A 13,724-nucleotide genomic window follows, 5' to 3' on the forward strand; every position below is an offset into this window, starting at 1 on the left:
TGTGATTCTCATCCTCCCAGATGTAGTAAGCAGGTTAGCAGAAGAGAGAAGCAGCAGCTGCTTTCTACTGCTGCCATGGTTCCTGCCTGGCCTTGTGAGTGGCAAAGCTAATCTATGGTCAGACCATGCTTGGAGTATCATGTGCAGCTCCAGCATTGCTCCATAAGAAGGATATTGTAGAGTTGAAAAAGCTGCGAAAGAGGACAGACAAAATGATTTGGGGGAAACAGCACAATTGAGGCTCTAGCTTGGAAGGCAAGAAGGTAATGGGAGACATAACAGATATATAAAGTCACTCAAGGCATAAATAATGTGGAGTTGAGTTTCCCTCCCTTGCTCCTGCTGTTAAAACTCAAGGTCATCCAGTGAAACTAAACAGGGAGATTCAAGAATACTTTTTCCACACAGCATAGGTAAATTGGAATTTGCTGCCAGCAGTTGTAGAAATGGCTGCCACTTTGGATGGTTTTAAAAGAAGACTAGTTTGTGGAGACTCAGGCAAGCAGTGACTGTTACTGAGGGATGTTTACTATCTCCTGAATTCTAGGGCACATCCTTACGTCCCCCTAACTTTGGCTTGAAGGTTCCTCACTAACTGTTCTTTAAGGACACATAGATACCGTGTGGCCTTTCCTTTACCCAGCCAATTTAGGAATTTTTTTAAATCCAGTGTGGAAGTATTGATCTCCATGGTTTTGCAACACAAGCCTTGCTATATGCATTGTTTGTGTTGCTTCCGTGGTGATGAAGCAGCAGAGGCTGGGATCTATCCAACTCCTATTGGCTGTTTGGTTTGGCTATGGACACCCCCCCCTCCTCTCTGCTCACTGCCAGCTTCCCTCTGTGACCACTTTGCTTTGTGCTGCTAGACTGGCACTTACTGAATTGGGCTTATAAACTAATACAATCCAAGGCAACTCTGAGCAATGTACATCCCAACCATTGTAAATTGGGTTGAAGACATACAATAGACATAGCAATAAAATAGCAACAATTCATAAACATTAACAATATATAGCAACATATGGCCCTGGAATTTAATCCACATGTGAATTACCAAATAAAGACAACTTCTGTTGTTAGGGGGAACCAAATGTAATTCCAGCCCCTAAGACAGTGTTTCCCAAATCTGGGTAAATTACCCAAAATTGGGTAAAAGTGGTTTTTCTTTGGGTAATGGGTTTGTGTGATGTTACCCAATCACAACAAGGACATTTAAATTGACTTAAAGTGTTTTACTTACATTGGGTAAAAAGGACTTTCTGATAAACAGTTTTGGGTAATGAAGGAAAAAGTTTTGGAAGCATTGCCCTAAGATCTGATGAAAAAGCCATGTTGTGCCTGACTTTCTAACAATTGGGTGTTGTGGGGGCGGGGAGGCAGTCCTGCCGATGTCCAAGTTCTGAATCATTTAAGTCTTTTAAAGATGACAACCAGAACCTTGAATTGTACCCAGAAGCTACCTGGGAACCAGTGCGATTTTCAAAGTCATGGTATTACACGGGCAAATTGGAAATCACCCATAACTACTGCCGCTTTCTGGACCATGTTGCAGCCCCATGGAGTTTATATTGAGATAGTCCAATTGAGAAGTGAATAAGGCAATGATTTTCAACCGTGGCAACTTTAAGATGTGTGGACTTCAACTCCCAGAATTCCCCAGCCAACCATGCTTGAGAAACACTGCGATAAAGCATGAGTGACTGTGAGTGGAGCATCCCATTCCAGATAGGGTTGCAACTGATGTACCAGATGAAACTGTGAGAAGGTCCTCCTGGCCACAGCTGCCACCTGCTCATCAAACAGCTGGAATCTAGGAGGACCCCCAGTAGAAGGACAGCAACACCAAGAGATGAGCCATGAGGATCCATGGAAGAGGAACAGCAGCACCCAGATTGCTGGAGAAAGCAGCAGACCAGGACTTCTCTAGAGGGATCTGTGTGTCAGGTCCACATAGAAATAAATGCCTGGTGCTTAAATTGAAAAGTTCAGGGAGGTGATTAAACCTGCCACTGTAGCCTGTCTTAAAATATGCCTCCTTTCCTAGCTGACATCAAGAGAAGTAATTGGTGGATGTTTTCCCACTGGCAGACAAATCCGCCAATCACTGCATCTTGACTTGCCCTCCAGTAAACTTATCAGGGAAACTCCACTTGCCTACTTTGTTAATGAGACAGCACAGAGATCTGCTGGGGGAAAGAGCTAATTTGTGTGGCATGCTTTGTATCACCTCATGAAAGCATGTTTCACTGGCTGTGTGAATGTGTCTATAAGCAGCACTGCTTAATTGCTAGGAAGGGACCTGGGAGTGGGATGGGGATAGAGGTGAGCTTCCAAATGGATCCAGTTGGCCACTGTGTGACACAAAATGCTGGACTAGATGAGATATATCCTTATGGTCTTAACTTTGAAGAGAAGGTGCCAGAGGCAGGGAAGTGTCTCACCCCAGTTTTCCAGCTTCTGCTGAAGAGGGGGACTCACTATTGCCTCTCCTCCTTCAAGTAGAGCAGTGTGTTTCAACCTTGGCAACTTGAAGATGGCTGGCTGGGGAATTCTGGGAGTTGAAATCCACACACATTCAAGCTGCCAAGGTTGAGAAACACTGAAGTAGAGGCTTATCCTTCAAAATAAAAGTGGGAGTGCTAAGCTCCCTTTCCCAAATATGTTTTTAACCTCAGATCCAGCCAGGGTGAAGAAATAGAGGATGATGTTTACACAATGGAACCATTCATGAAGGAGAAGAGCCCAGAAGGGCCTGCCTGCCTGCCCTAAGAAACAGTGAAGACCTACAGATTTCATCACATAAGAAATCAGAGGATCATCCTGCTTCGTCGGCATTCCAGGCAGTAACTTTTTTTTTCATTTTTTTAATCCCGCCTTTATTATTTTTATAAATAACTCAAGGCAGGGAACATACCTAATATTCCTTCCTCCTCCTATTTTCCCCACAACAACCACCCTGTGAGGTGAGTTGGGCTGAGAGAGAGTGACTGTCCCAAAGCCACCCAATCAACTTTCAGGCCTAAGGTGGGACTAGAACTCTCAGTCTCCTGGTTCCTAGCCTGGCACCTTAACCACTAGACTTAACTATTTTGATTTGGATATAAATCAGTGTATAAATCAGTTTTCACCTATTTGTTCAAATCTACTTTGCTGGAAACTGGCACAATCAGTGCCTAGTTGGCCCAATACTTCCTCTGGTTTCTTCCCATCACAAACGCCATGGATGGGGTATGTCATAGGTACAGGTCCCAGAGTAATCCAAGTTACTATTTTATTTCCAAGGCTAAATAAGTGGCAGCTCAGGACAGTTATGGAAAATTGAGCTGAAAAAGTGTAGCTACCTCCTATAGTTCTCATAACAGGAGCCTCGTGGGACTCTAGGCCAGACTCAGATTTGTACTTGCCAGGTTTGTACTTGCCAGATGTGGAATAAAGAAGGAAAGAAAGAATGAAAAGAGGAATAACGTTCGGAAGGAGAGAAGCAGGGAGGAAAGCAATGGGAGAACTGAGCACCTAGGTGTGGAGGCCCCTAAAGGGTAGCTTGCCCCACAGCTCTTCAGTCGTGCTCCCCACTGATCTTTTAAGCGGTGCACCTTAATAGCCACCCTATTGCAGTCTGGAGAGCATAGATGGCATCTGTGACAAGGGTATGGGGGGCGGGATTCATGTGGGTCAATTTCTTTCCATGGAGGGCCTGAATACACCACCTAGCCCTACAAGAAATCTGCTTTGTTCCCATAGGTTCTTCTCAACTCTATTTTACTTTATTTTGCAAAGTATATTACAGTGCATATGTTGCGATTTTTAAATGGAAACGTTCCATGAATGTTTATAAAATTTGTTAATTACTTTGAGAAACTAATGTCTTAACTATAATTAGGATTGAAACCTCCATAACTTTAGTTTAAAAAGACATACTTTAGTAAATGAAACAGGAAAGTAATCCTTGGAATTAGCTCTTTTGTCACCTGCATTTACTTCTCCATATAATCATCGTCATTTGCTACACACTTCTACCCAAAATGGACAAGCTTCTGAAAGCTGTAATGAAAGAGCTCCTCGCTTAGTCTCTTCATCTGGGTTCTAGCAGTCCTTTCCATCTCCTTATCTGAGCCAAACAGATACTCAGGAAAGTATTCCTTCAATTGGGAGGAAAGGTAGAAGTTGTGTGGTGGCAAGTCTGGACTGTATGGTGGGCGAGAAAAGATGGTGAAATCCAGCTCCACAATTGCCTCTTGGATGGCACATGAGGTGTGAGGCCTAGTGTTGTCATGTTGCCACAAAATTTCCTTCTTGACAGCAATTTCCATTTGAGTCATATACTAATTGTCCTGAATCAGTTGGTCAGCCTTTCTCATGTGAAACTGGTCAGTTGCTGTCAGAGGTAATCCACTTCATTCTTGATCCCACAAATTAGCTCTTTCTGGTTCACCATCTTTACCTTTTTTGGCCCAGCGATGCATGATGCTCACGTCAACACAGTCATCCACGTAAATAACCTGCATTTGGCATTGAATTTCAGTTGGAGGGACTCCATTGGCAGTCAAAAATTCTTTAATGCTGTGTTGCTTAAAGGACACTGATGAGTACTCACTGAAGGCTTCTGTTTTGCAAACAGTAGCCACACAACCTTTTCTCACAGCAACTTTCCACCAAGTGAAGTGAAAGAAAAAATGCTAAAAACCTCTTCAGTACTTCTAGCATGTCAGTACTGCCATCCATTGGCAATTTATAACATTGAAAGCATTACTTTTCATTCAATCCTTGTAGAATTTGTCATCTCATAACAGGTTGTCCTTAAAAAGCTACAGCTGCCGATTTTTCATTTGGCCCTTTAGCTCTGCATGTATGGTAACTTGATGAGAAGACATTAGCAGATACCAGCAACTGATCATAGTTGGATGACCTGACCAGCTTTCCTGCTGATTTCTATACTTCAAACCATTGTTGAACAACTGGTCAGATTAGCTTTTCCAGATCAAGCAGGAACGCTACAAAATTCATATGGCATTTATTATTGAAAAAATTATTTTAAGGAGAACTAATTATCAAAATATTTATTTTGAGAGTCCCTGATGCTTTGTTTCTAGATAACAAAATGCATTCATGGATTTAAAAATGTCCAGTAAACGAAGAATGATCTTAGGCTTAAGGCAACTGGGAGAAATTGTTTGTATTGTACATGATGCCAAATACCCTCAGAGCATTCAGTCCAGACATACTCTTCCCTTGTCAGGGTTAAACATGGTGGGGGTGGGGAAACAGTAACACTCTTCTGTATACTTGCAGCGAAAGCCAATTGTGAATAACATCAAATGGTATTTGTAATACCAACATGGCACATCTTGTAGTTAATACTCAAGGCAGTTTTGCTACTATTTTTAAATGTTTCCATTTAAGAAAAAAAATGAATGAGATAGAAACAGAGAAATGTATGTAGTGCTTCATAAACAAAAATGCCTACAAGATTAGGAGACAAACTTGATAATGAGATGTTTACTTAATACACTACATATATGACACAGAGTGCAAAGCCAGCCAAATTTGTGTTGGTGGTTAAGAAAACCACACCCACAGTGACCTCTCTTTCTGCATTCTGTCTGCCTCGCCCTTCGTGTTACACAGGAACATGCCCAGCAACTTGATCCAATAGACCATTATACAGAAGAATTGCCAAACATTCTTTCCTTTTCTGATCTCCCCAGCTGGCAATGTTGTTTCTTTCAGCCTGCATGTAGCAGATTTACGCTCCAGAATTTCCAATGCTGCTGGATTTCACAACATTCTGTGTTTAGGAAAAAGCTAGTCATGGATTTTCTTGGCCCGTTGCAAATGGGAGGCAATGTCCATTGAGAGAAAACAAAGCCAGTCATAGTTATTCCTGACGTGGCTAGAATTTGCCTTCCTTAAAATCGTAACAACTAAAAGAAAAAGTAGACATGTCTAAACCAAGTCTTGGAATGTGGGAAAGATAGGGAAAGGGGAAGAGTTGACCCAGGCTTAAAGCAGTGTTTTTCAAACTCAGCAACTTTAAGATGTGTGGACTTCATGCTGGGGAATTCTGGGAGTTGAAGTCCACGCATCTTAAAGTTGCTAAGTTTGAAAAACACTGGCTCAGAGGGAAGGGGAAACATGGATTTGCAAATACAAAACAAGCAAGTCATACTGACATGAAAGAGGCTGCAAGTAAAAAAAATCTGTATCAATTGACACTAATCATCTTTTACTGTTGTTACTTTCAGGTAAAGTGAGATACAGGTTTTTTCCGCCTTCTAGCAGGATGTGTTGGGTGTATGAAGCAGGAAAATTCAGTGTAAACCATTGGTTAAGAAACTCAGTCATTCATTTGAAGTCAATGCTACTGGCAATTTCAGCTATGATATCAATAGCACTGTTCACAACGCAACCCCTCCATCATAATCAGTTTGAAAAACACTGGGTAATTGCACCAGCCTTTTTGCCAGATGGGCTCTTTTTCTATTTATATTTTAAAGATTGGCGAAGCGTAATCTTCCTGACAAGGTTCTGCAGGCCACACAAGAAGATACGCAAGGCAGACAGGCTCTTGCCAAATACAGAAGAGGATAATGCAAATTAGAGATTGAACCTGCAATAAACAGGGAAGAAACTTGGGAGATCTGGAAGAGCTGAAACTGAGGGCACATCTACGTTATGAAATTAGACTTCCTCAGTGCCATTGAATGTTTATGAATCTTCCTGAAGACCCCGGAACTGGAATTGGTGAGAATGCAAAAAAAAAAATATTGAAAACCTACCTAGTTGTGGCCTATAAACAGAGAATTTATATTAAGTGAGTGTAAGTCATAATCCAAAGATGTTTAGAAACGTTATTCTACTGCGGAGTAGGTTTCAAAAGATTTTGACGAAAGTTATGACAACAGAAGGTAGAGGCAACACAAGAGACAACTCTTAAAATGTTAGCAAGGGTAAGTATCAGATGTCAACTTTCTGGAAACCACCCAGAGTCAGTTTGTGAGTTGGGCGGCCATATAAATTTGTTAAGTAAATAAGTAAACTTAGCAGATGAGAATGATTTGTCTCACTATCTGATTCTCCACTCCAGTGTTTCTCAGCCTTGGCCATTTTAAGAGGTGTGGACTTCAACTCCCAGAATTCCCCAGCCAGCATGGCTGGGAGTTGAAGTCCACACTTGAAGTGGCCAAGGTTGAGGAACACTGCTCTACTCCCACTGCCAGTGGGTCCCCAAATCTCAGCAATTCTTTTCTATCACTTTCTCCCAGATGCCTATGATCATGGGCATTACAGTACCTCAAAGATGGGTAATGCCCTACTGATGCCAAAGCCATGGCTATCTCCTACAGACTTTGCTTAAAAATTTTGAGTGAAAGAAAGTGTTGGCCTGTTCGAAGATATTCTGTTCCACTGTCTTCTTTCCTATTCTTCAAGCTTGAGTTTGAGTTTAACCTTCTGGGCCAAAGGGGAAATTTGTCTTCTCACCAACATGGCATTTCTTCAGGTACCATATCCCCACTTCATAATTTCTCCACTCAGATCCACTGGGTTATGCTCCCTCCCCTTGGAATGGAGGACAAGAAGAAGCCAAAGTAATACGGAAGGAATGCATGGAGGGCAGCTGTAGTTCATTGATCACAGACTTTGGTTTGCCTTGGAAAATCAGATGGAGAGATGGATTTAGAGTAGGGAATGCTGCAAAGGGGCTAAACAAAAATCACCTTTCCATGCTGGTGTTTTGGGTGACAGATTCAGTCACACAGCAGCACAGGAGAATTGAGTCATTTAAGAGAGAAGGCACCTCTTACACAGCTGAAAGTGAAAGAGCTGGAATATTGTATCAACCAAATACAGTTTTGCAGCTTGTTTGCTAAAAGAGAAACACTTGCTCCATAAGAGCCAAAGAATGTGAGTCCTAAGTTTGCTTCAGCTCTCTCACTTAAAACTTTAAATACATGAGGGGCATAACACCTAGGCAGGCACACCTGTGAACTTAACATAGCAGGTTCTGGTTGTTCCTTTCCCAAAACATGGGGGTGGGGGGGAGAAGGGAAACAAGATCCCTTGATCCTTCAGGGGATCATTAGGAATCTCACAATGCCCAAGAAGTTCCTGGAAGTGAGCTACTCCCCTGGAAGGGAGGGGTTAATTCTTCTCTAAATCAATCTACACCTGTCTTTTCTCACCTCCAGAGGTGTTGGACCAGCTCCAGTCTGAATCAGGCCACATAAGGCTTCACTCTGGTATTGGTTTTTAAAGCTAGGGGTAAAATTGAGACTATATGAAATCAGAACAAAGGGCCCTTGAGTGAGCATCAGGAGCATTTTCTTTACCAATAAGAACTATTTCTAAACAAATTTGAATTTCAGTATCTCATTTTCCTGAAATTAAGCACTGGTAATTATTGTTCAATTCAAAAGTGAAATCTTGAATTTAATCATGATTTTTAAAAAATATATTCTTTATATATAAGCTCCCACACATTCCAGCAGGAATCTAACTGCTGGTATGCTGCCTTGTTATGTCCTTTAATCTCATAATCTGGCAGAATGGAGAATTTGGGATCTCTTAGATCAGTGCTTCTCAAATCTGGCAAGCTGGCTGGGAAGTTCTGGAAGCTGAAGTCCACACATCTTAAAGTTGTCAAGGTGGAGAAACATTGATCTAGATAGTGCTGGACTACTGTGTCTGGGACTCCTGATCATGGGCTGTGCTGGCTTCTATTAAACCCAGAAAGTGCATGTTATAACAGGCCTGGGAAAAGCACTGTTTTCTTGAAAAGGGAGTCAGCTTCTTATCTGAACTCTTTTAAGGACAAATTCATTGGCCAGTAAACACGCTGCCTTCATATCATGCTGTCTTTCCTTGGATGCAAGAGACACTCAAGAAGGTACCTCGCTAAAGAAATTGTAGGAGGGGGGCCATGATGGTCCATGATAGCAAAAAATCAGGAGGAGTCTGGTAGCAGTTTTTCCAATCAACAATGTTTCTTAAGAGGCATAAGCTTTCATGAGCTGCAGTTCACTTCACTTCATCAAATTCCTACAGTGGCTAAACCAGTGTTTTTCAAACTTGGCAACTTTAAGATATTAAAGTTGCCAATGTTGCCATCTTAAAGTTGCCAAGTTTGAAAAACACTGGGCTAAACTGATTGGAGATTTACATTGGAGTAAAGTGGGGGGAGAGGAAGACAGGTTGGTTATGCAGATGCAGGTTAGACTGAGACAGATTGCACATTAATAGGTTTAATGTGTTAAAAACCCATTGTATTTGTTGAGACCTTGCCTGAAACCTTTTGATGTAAGTGAGCTCCGCAATTTCTCACTCTATAGTGCTTTTAAAGTTTTGTTTTTCCAAAACAGTCACTTTGAAGTCTGCCTTATTAATAAGCTACTGCCCACACTGGGCAATGACACTGCACTTTCTTAGGCACTGGGTGGCAGGCCCATACTTGCATACAAGCACCCAATTTGAAGCAGATTCTCACAAACAAGAAACAACAGGACAATGGTGCTAATATGGGAACCAGACCATGCAACAACCCAGATGTCTACTCTGCCCCCACATCTACAACAATAGGGCCATCACAGGCCCCAACTAGTACACAAAATTACACCTCCACATGCTTTTCCTCCAATGTGAGATATGCCATGGGATATATGCAAGCAGACTCAGAAGAAGGAGAAGTAACAGAGCATTTCAACCTATGACAGACCTCAAAGTGACTGTTTTGGAGAAACAGAACTTTGAAAGTACCATTAAGTGAGAAATTGCTGAACTCACAAAAGACAATCACAGAAGGTCTCAGCAAACACAATGGACTTTTAAAACATTACAATTCCTAATTGACAAAGTACTAGCCATCTGTCTCACATATAACCTACATCTGCATAACCAACTCATCTTCTCCTCCCTTTCCCCCTCACCGCACCCCACCCCAGTTGAAACCCTACATTATATGCATCTGATGAAATGAGCTACAACTCATGAAAGCATATGTCTTTTAATAAAAGTTGTTAGTTAGAAAAAGTGCTACCAGATTCCTTTTGATATTCTGTAAAAGAAAGCAGCACTGGTAGAAGTCAAGGAGAGGGTAGAGAATGGGAGGAGTTAATGTTGAAAAGACACTGAAGAAGTAAAGAATAGTGAGTGTTAGGCACAGTGTTTCTCAACCCTGGCCACGGGAAGATGCGTGGACTTCAACTCCCAGGATTCCCTAGCCAGCATGGTGGCTGGGGAATTCTGGGAGTTGAAGTCCACACATCTTCCCGTGGCCAAGGTTGAGAAACGCTGGTTAGGCACCTTTATAAAAGGAAGGGGAAAATATTGGACACCTCAAGAAAGTGCTGTGTGTGTTATATGATTATAGCAGCAAGACTTTTATATGCACAAAGAGGGAAAGATCCACAAATTCCTACAGTGGAGGAATGGATGATCAAACTGATGCAACTGGCCCAAATGGCCAAGTTAACAGTGTTGATAAGAGAAAACACCATGTCTGGATTTGTTTCTACTTGGCGACCACTTTTAGGCTATCTGTTTGTGTCAGAAAAAAATGAAGTTTTGATTTGGGTTTTGATGATTAAATGGTCTGATTTTATAGAAATAATGTTTCTGTGGTTTAACTAATGGTAAAAGATCATATTTATAAATGCATTTATTTGGAGAAGGTCGGAAGTCACTTTCTTTTTCTGCTTTCTCTCTAATTCTGCACTTTTATAGTTTTTTCTTTAGCTCTGTACTTTGTCTTATCTATATTCTATATTTTGCATTTTAACTTTACTTTGAAAATTAATGAAGTTCTTTAAAAAAGAAAGTGCTGTGTGTGTTGTGTATATGAGCTTGTGTTGTGGAGAGATCCGTGGTAGACTGTAGTACTCATATCTGTAAAACAATAGGAGAGGGGAGTGGTTGCCCTCCTATTCATTATTCTCACCAGCAGGTGGCAGTAGAGACTAAAGGGGAAAGAAGAAAGGAAAAGGAAAAGGAAAAGGAAAGGAAGCTTTTTCAAGGCCAGCTAGTCTCCTCGTGACTGCATCCATACTGTTTTCTTGAGAGTTATAGAAATGGTTTGCTTGTTCTGGGATGCTTTTGATTTTCCTGTCTAGCTTGCAGGCCTGGTATTTTCTTGCAGTCACCCACTGAAATAGTAAGGAGGGAAGATTATCGGCAACCTCTAGCAGCAAACAAATTGTTCAAGATTCTTCTCCAGGTTAAATGTTCTAACAGTTGCAGGGGGAGGGGGAGGGGGAGGCAGGAAGCACTATGTAAAGATTTCTATACAAACTAGTATGTAAGTGTGCATATGTGTGGGGGAGTTTGGATCTGGAGCAGTGTTTCTCAAGCTTGGCTGGTTTCAGATGTGTGGACTTCAACTCCCAGAATTCCCCAGCCAGCAAGGCTGGCTGGGGAATTCTGGGAGTTGAAGTCCACACATCTGAAACCAGCCAAGCTTGAGAAACACTGATCTAGAGTAATTCTACTTCATTCAGCCAGGCTACAGGAAGACTGAGAAATCCTTGTCCCTCTGCAGTTGTTGGGTGCCAAGACAATTCATCTCTGAATACCCAAACTTCCCTGCACCCTGAGGAGGCATTTAGAGGCACTTTGATGCCAATGTGTGTCCATGCTTTGGTGTGCCTGTGTTGGGGACTTGGCTCCCCCAGTCCTTTCTGTTCCTTACATGGAGGGGTGTCCACAGGTATTGTAAGAAAAAGTCAGGATGGTACCCATGAGATCAAAGTCTTGCCTCTTCATTACATGCAGGACCTCCGTTGTGCAGGTGTGGCCACCATCTTGCCTTTTTTGACCCCTCCCTGTGGGCACCCTCGATTCCTAGCATTCTCCATTAGCATAACATACGAAGGATGCCATTTTGGGAAGAGCTGTAGTAAAACACTTCTGGACTGTAAATGCCCACTTGTTTCTCATTAAATCATTGGAAGCAGCCTGAAGAGTGGGTGGGTGACAGAAAATTCAGTAAATACCATACTTGGTTAATTTTGAAAGCATTGATAGGAATGCAAAAATAGGGAAGGGTGTGCTATTTAATTTCATACGAAGTTACAAGATGTAAGCAACAGTGCCTGGAAGACAGACCCACTCAAATTAATTTCCCTTTAACTGTGTCCCATATGAGTCTCTCATCATTTTTATGTGGATAAAATGTTTCTGCATGCACATTTTGCCTCCTAAAAATGTACACATCATGTGATTCCCCCCTTTCAGGTCTAGAACCTGAAAGGCTTCATGCTTAAGGCGGGACTAGAACTCACAGTCTCCCAGTTTCTAGCCCGATGCCTTAACCACTACGCCATACTGTCTCTCTTCCTTAGAGTAAAGCCTTTGAAATAAATAGGACAAGATAGTCATGTGTGACATAAATGTCATTTGGGTTTGGTTCAGTTTGTCATATGACCCAGTCATGACAGTTTATTCTGTTATGTGAATCCTACAGATTTAAATGATCTAGAGCAAATGGGACTAAATCTGGATCTCATCCAGAATTTTAATCCTGCTGCTTTAAAATATCTGTTTTTTTAATAATTAAAACAAGGAAAATAAAAAGAACACTCTGCATATGTCAGAGGGAGACTTTTGTAGAGCAAGCCAAAAGAAACATCAACCCAGTTTTCTGCACACGTTTGGAATTGTTTTGCTTGAACAATGTCCCACCTGAGGAAAAAAAAATCACAGCCTGAGTCAAGGCTGAGCTTTTACAAAAGAAAGATGGCACCAGCAACTCTCTGACTAAGTTGGCACAACACCCTAAAATGCAGTTGTGTAGTTTGTGGGTCAGCATACAGTGGGAACCTAGCCATTATCTTAGCATGCTATGTGGAATTGGCCATCATGTTAAGCCATAGTGTTTGTTTGTTTGTTTATTTAATTTTTATCCTGCCTTTATTTTTATAAATAACTCAAGGCAGCGAACATACCCAATACTACTTCCTCCTCCTATTTTCCCCACAACAGCAACCCTGTGAGGTGAGTTGGGCTGAGAGAGAGGGACTGGCCCACGGTCACCCAGCTGACTTTCATGCCTAAGGCAGGACTAGAACTCACAGCCTCCTGGTTTCTAGCCCAGCACCTTGGACATAGCATGATATGCTAAGCTATATCTGTTCTGCAAAACTCTGGTTGGCAGCAAAGCGATCAACGAAGCTAGTTTTTGCTGCTACCTCGTGTTTTTCGTGGTATTTCAGCCCAAATATGATAGATGAGTGTTATTTGAACAGGTGTTTTGTTGATGCAGGTATAGGGTTTAGTTTTGGTGAACTCAGCCAGGTGGCTGTATTTCCCTATATAATGGGAGAGCTTGTCTTGCCCTTACAGCGAAATGCTTTGCAAGGAGCACAGATGTTTGAACAAATCTTTTTTACTTGGTAATCACAAGAGGTGTAATACAATTTTTGACCACTTGGTGACACTATTTGCAGAGTAAACAACATGGGATTCTTTGGCACTTTTAAAACTGAGCAGGTTTACCATGGCATAAGCTGTTTTCTTGTGTACTGTCGCTATTTTACTCATAAAGGTTAACATCATGATCAGTTGGCACACATATAGCTAACATTTTGTGTCAAACTAGAGAGGAAGAACAATTTCCTCCTTTAACCAGAAACCGGAGAAAGCTAGATATTATTCATGCATTATATGTATAAATGGAATGCAGAAAACAGTGTTGGATCGAGATATAGTCATGTGTAGAGTAGATTCACTGAAAT

The sequence above is a fragment of the Candoia aspera genome, chromosome 4 (genome assembly GCF_035149785.1).
Source record: "Candoia aspera isolate rCanAsp1 chromosome 4, rCanAsp1.hap2, whole genome shotgun sequence".
Classification (NCBI taxonomy): Eukaryota; Metazoa; Chordata; class Lepidosauria; order Squamata; family Boidae; genus Candoia; species Candoia aspera.